The 6,132-nt window shown below is 47.3% G+C and overlaps 1 pseudogene; it reads left to right on the forward strand.

Annotated features, from left to right (window-relative positions):
- The first annotated feature begins 313 nt into the window (after positions 1-313).
- Positions 314-5,771, forward strand: LOC124991058 (40S ribosomal protein S2-like; annotated as a pseudogene).
- The last annotated feature ends 361 nt before the right edge of the window (positions 5,772-6,132 follow it).

The following is a 6,132-nucleotide window of genomic DNA, read 5'->3' on the forward strand; positions in this document are numbered from 1 at the left end:
GTAGAACAGTGCTGAGTTTATTACGAGTCAAGTTACCTTCATTAAAGAAACATCAGCATTGATAACAGCTGCTTAACTTATATTTTGAATCCTTGCTGTTAGCATTAATTGGCATCGAATCAACTGATAAGAACTCCTTGGTTTTAATTAAGCATTGATCGAGGAATAAACCAAGGAAGACTGCTGGAGTAGGAGCGGGAGGGAGGTGCATTCTGGGACTTACGGTGAGGGTGCCCGTGGGCCAATCCCAAGCGCCCTCCCTCTGCTCTCAGAGGTGGCAATTATATGTCCCTCTTTGGCTCAGGACTGAAGCCCGGCCTGGCTGGGAGGCAGCTGGCACTGGCCCAGGCACGACTGCATGCCTGCCCCCCTGGGGCCCCACTTCTAGCAGGTCACCCGGGTCTGTGTTGTCACCTTGAAACATTTGAGAGAGCTGTGAGCTTCAGAAGGTGAGGCGCTGGGGGCCAGGGGTTGGGGGCAGGGAAGGCCAGCCAGGCGGGGTGGCTGGAGAGTTTTGACAGCCCAGAGCAGAGCCCAGGATCCCATTCCTGACGACGTGAGCCCCCCAGGCAGGCGCCGAGTGGATAAGCGTGTAGACAGCCCGGCCAGGCCGGCCTGTGACGCTTGCCAGCACCTGCAGATAGCAGGCAAATAATTGGCACATGTTTAAAAAAAAATTAAAAACCTCTTGGATGTGAGTATTTTCTAACAGCATCTGGCGGGAGTGCCTGGGAGGAATTTAATCAGCAAGAGTTGTTTAAACGGGGCTCCGTGCAGCGGCCCAGGGAGGCTCGTAATGAACTCCGTATCATGTGCCACCCCTGTCTGCTGAGGACATTCAATTTGTTAATTCTGCAGCTGGTGAGAGAGGTCAGATAGGAAAGTGACGATTGTTTTTTGACGTTCCAACCCCTGCTCACATCTTTCTAATTAATCCTTTTAGGAGCCACAGGGAGATTAAGAAGGAGAAAAGGTGAGGGAAGCAACCATGAGAGAAATTGATGGAAAAACAGCGCTGCCCTTCTCAGATGGGATGGATGTGGGGAGGAGGGGCAGGAGAGAAAAGAAGGCTGCGGCTGGCTGCTGCTCTTCTCACACAAAGGAAAATCAGGCGCTGGGGAAAGGACCCACAAGGGCCCCTGGATATTTTCCTATAGTGACCATCAGTTTTAAACAGGGAGGAAGGATCCATTAGTCTCCATCACGGATCTGGGGCAGACCTGCAGGAATCAAGAGTCATGGAATTGTGAGGCCTCCCAAGCAGAGTGACAGGTGGGCAGGGTGGGTGTGTGACCTGCAGTTAAAGACCTTTGACCATTGAAGTTTGGTAAGAATGTCCCCTGGGAGCCAGAGGTCCTAGGTAGATGTCTCCACCCCTGTATGTCCCCTGACTCTTGCCAATTTGTGGAAGAGGTTGCTGGTGTGCAGCTATCTTTGGTTGGTTGGCCCCTCTAAATCCATCTTCCTTCTGGTCCACCCTGCTGTTTGTCATAGAACTAGAGTCCTGTGGATCTCAGTCACAGATTCTCCTGTCACTCAAACCCGGGCAACAGGGAGCCTGGGTAGCTGGGAGGAAGGAGCAGCCTGAGGTTGCTGTGGGCTGATGGAAGTGAGACCGCCTCACCAACAGTCTCCTTTGAGGTTTCTTTGTTGCTGCTACCTCCAGTTTCCAGCACTGCCCTCCTGGTTCCCTTCTACCCACACACAGCTTTATAACTAGTGTCTTTGTGTAAACCCCCCTCAAATCATCCTGATTGAGGATACTCCTCCTATTGAGACATTGATACTATTGCCTTATGAACAGGGCACACCTGAGTTTGTATGATTAGGGACATGAGAAAGTTACTTAGCCCCTCTGAGCCTAGGGATAAGGATGCAGAACCACAGCTTGTGACATAAACCAAACCAGGTACCTAGTAGTTGCTTAGTAAAAACCCATGTCTTTGCTTATAGAAGACTCAGGATAGGTGCACCACCAAAATCAGTAGAGTGTGAAATGAAAGACTACAATGAACCCTTGAAATGAAACTGAAGATATCCAAATATTTTTCCTGCCAGTGTGACCCTGGCTAGGTGGTACTATTTGATATGGATCATCACTCTCGTGGTCTGAAGATAACCCTGCTCTGCTCTGTCCAACTGTGGCAGGTACTGAGCTCAAAACACACATGTCCACTCTTACATCCCTGTGGCTCCTCACATCCTCCACTATCTTCACTCACACTCTGATATTCATCCTGCAAGTCTGTGTGCTAGGTACTATGTCCTAGGCCATCAGATGACTCAGACACAGCACCAGACTTCAAGGTGCTCACAACCATCTAACTTTGATGAATTGATAAAATGCCATCAAATGCCATCAAGCCCAAAGGTGGAAGTGATTACTTTTAGTCATTTGATTTATGTGTGTTTGTGTGTGTATGTGTTGGGGAAGGATCTGGAAAGACCTCCCCAGGGCCTTGAAAGATGAGCATCTTAGAGAATAGAGAAGAGCTTTGATTCAGAGGGAACAGTTTGTCAGTGTGGCTCGGAGGCAGCAGAGCAGGTGGGAAATCTGCACATGGTCCATGGTGGCTGGCATGTGAGGTCCAAAGCTCTGACAGCAGGGAGCAGGGGGAAATAAAGGCTGACTTGGAAGAGAAGAAAGATTTGAAAACCACCCTGAGGAATTTAGCTTTGTTCTGGAGACAAAGGAGAAGGAGCAAAAATTCTTTATTCTAAAATATTTTGGCAAGAAAACACTGGCACAAATAAAGTGTGCATTTTTATAATCACCTGTGTCCCGATAGTAAGGCCCTATTCCCTTGGGCTGGCAAGAGATTGGTCCACAGCTATCATTGAGACTTCCCTCTCCCCAGACCCCATCTGGAATGGTACACTGTCTCCAGAGACATGCACAGGGATGAACGGACTCCAGGGGGCCCACAAAGCCTGCTTCTGGAAATCTGGCCACTTCTCCAGGGGCTGCCATGAGGTGGGAGTGACTCCCACACCCTTCGTGTAACTCACTGACCAGGGACCTCTCCCCAGGCTAGGAGGAAGCTTTTCGTGTGTTTCTTTGCCCCTGAAAATCCCCCTCATCCTCCATCTCTTCCTCCTGGACATACAACTTATTCTGCCATAAACTTTTACGAAATACAAGAGAAATCCTAGACTTCGGCAGCTTTTGTTTATATGCTGTCCTGCAAAAATCCCCAAGACAAGGACACTCTGAGGTCTGACAGCTGGTTTGAAATGTGAGAGAGAGAACAATCCTAGGGAAAGAAAATACAAATGAATACGTCCATGAAGCATCCTACCCAGCATATTTTTTAGACTTTGATATTATTACAAAGTGGGGCAATCCACGTTCTGAGGTCGTCTGTCAAAGTAATTATCAGAATAATGTGGCATCCCAAGTGTTTTTGGCAAAAGCAATTCAATTAACTGAAGTGATAATAGGAATTTTTTAACTCGATATTAAGAATTAATAAAAATGATAACCAAAATAGTCTCTATTAGACAGTGAACTTCAGGGTAAAACTATTCATTATAATGTTCTTGAACTGTAGAATTTGAATTTCATCTCGAAGTGATATGACTTTGGGCAATTTTTTAATCCCTCGAGCCTCAGTTTTCTTGTTAATAAAATAGGGCTGTCCTGTTGGGCACGGTGACACACGCCTGTAATCTCAGTGGCTCAGGAGGCTGAGGCAGGAGGATCACGATTTCAAAGTTAGTCTCAGCAACTTAGAAAGGCCCTAAGCAACTTAGGGAGACCCTGTCTTAGAATAAAATGTAAAAAGGGCTGGGATGTGGCTCAGTGGTTAAGCACCCCTGGGTTCAATCCCCAGTAAGCATTGTGTGTATCACAGTCCACAAAAAGGCCTGGCAGACAGTAGGTATTAAATAAAGACTGCCTGGAGGGATGGACAGATAGATGCATGGAAAGACAGAGGGACAAATGGACAGACAGATGGGTAGACATCTTAGCCCTTCGATTTATTCTGCATGCATAGTGCAAGTGTTAAACACCTTAAAGTGTTAATTAAACATATGTGGTCATGGCATCACTGGAAAGTTTGCACCTTGGAATACGTCTAAGCATTTTGTGAACTTCCAGAGTGTAGCTTCTAAACTAGGATCTAAACTCGGGTCTCTGTCTTGCATATGCAGATTACTGCACATATAAATACTGAGTGAGGATGGGGAGAGAAGAGGTGAGGGTCAATTACTTCATTATCAGGTGTAAGGGCAGCACATTCTTTCATTCATTAGCACCTACTTATGCCTGCCAGGAGAAAGTCAATCAGCTGCCATCTGTCTAGGGCTCCAGCAGAAGGGGTGACCCTGGGCAATAGAAGACTGGGCTCCAGCAGTAGAGAGGTCAGAGGAAGAAAGTGTAGACATGCCAATCTCCAGAACAGGCCAGCTCTTCTGGCCTCAGAGCCTTCTCCAGAGATGCAAAGATCTGATCCTCAGGGCCCCTGGCTGAGTAGAGCAAAGAAACTAGAAGATCACTGGGGCCAATGTTAATCATAAAAAAGTTGCTCTTCAGGACAATAAGAGGCCATCGAAATGTCAGGAAAGCAAATCTACCTAATGTAGTGGTTGGCAAGTGAGGTAACTGGCAAGTGAAGTTATCACTCTGAGCAAAGAGTGGTAGTCTCAGGTCCCACAGTGAGAGAGTACAACAGACACTGAGTGAGATAGAGGGGGCTCCACCATGATAAACTGCCACCTAAATGCGGCATATTATAGGTCATCAGGTTTTCTAATTTTCAAAAAAGTCTGACATCTAGATATATGGGAAAATATGTATGTGATATGTGAAATCTCCCAAGTTCAAATGTTTAAGTGTTGGCTATGATCTTTTAAATTTTCAAAATAGCTTCTTCTCTGGGAAAACACCAAATGGTGGATGACACCGGTGCAGCAGGAGGGCCCAGAGTGCCCAGGGGCCCCGGAATGGGTGGCCAAGGAGAAGGAGGCTTCAGCAGTGGTCTCCGAGGCCATGACAGAGGTCAGGGCTGGGGCCACGGTGCTCACGGAGGCAAGACAGTGGATCCCGGTCACCAAGCTGGGCTGCCTGGTCAAGGACATGAAGATCAAGTCCTTGGAGGAGATCTACCTCTTCTCTTTGCCTATCAAGGAGTCTGAGATCATCAACTTTTCCCTGGGGGTGTCACTCAAGGATGAGGTTTTGAAGATCATGCCTGTACAGAAGCAGACTCGTGTTGGCCAGCGGACCTGGTTCAAGGCATTTGTAGCTATCGGGACTATAGTGGTCATGTTGGACTGAGAGTAAGTGCTCCAAGGAGGTAGCCACTGCTATCTGAGGGCCATCATCCTGGCCAAGCTCTCCATTGTTCCTATGCTGAGAGGCTACTCGGGGAACAAGATTGGCAAGCCCCACACTGTCCCTTGCAAGGTGACTGGACGTTGTGGTTCTGTCCTGGTGCAGCTCATCTCTGCCCCCAGAGGTACTGGCATTGTCTCAGCCCCTGTGCCCAGGAAGCTGCGGATGATGGCTGGTATTGATGACTGCTATATTTCTGCCAGGGGCTACAATGCCTCCTTGGGCAACTTTGCTAAGGCCACCTTTGATGCCATCTCCAGGACATACAGCTATTTGACTCCCAATCTCTGGAAAGAAACTGTGTTCACCAAGTCTCCCTATCAGGAATTCACTGACCATCTTGTGAAAACCCACACCAGAGTCTCTGTACAGAGGACCCAGGCTCCAGCTGTGGCTACAACATAGAGTTTTTATACAAAAAAAATAAAATAAAGTGAATGAAACCTGTTAAATTTTTTTTTTTTTTCAAAACACTGTGTAGGTCAAATGAAACGTGTCTAAAGGTTATCAGTGACCGTCAGGCTGCCATTATCTCAATCAAACACCAAATGCAGGCCATGAGGCAAGAATCAAAGGCAAGCCAGTGTCAAAACTCATAGTGGAAGAGGCCACGCACCCAGGATCCAGAGTCAAGTTTAGAATTAACAATGTATGTGAGATGATAGGTGATGGGGTCATGAGGGGAGGTTTAGTAAATAGCAACTTAATTCTGACAGATCTTGTCTAGTTGGCATGAAGCTATGTTCTAAGTGTTCTTTTCTAGTCTTTCTGTAGGCTGAGTCAAATTCATGGCC

Source organism: Sciurus carolinensis, chromosome 8, assembly GCF_902686445.1.
Source record: "Sciurus carolinensis chromosome 8, mSciCar1.2, whole genome shotgun sequence".
NCBI classification, from domain to species: domain Eukaryota; kingdom Metazoa; phylum Chordata; class Mammalia; order Rodentia; family Sciuridae; genus Sciurus; species Sciurus carolinensis.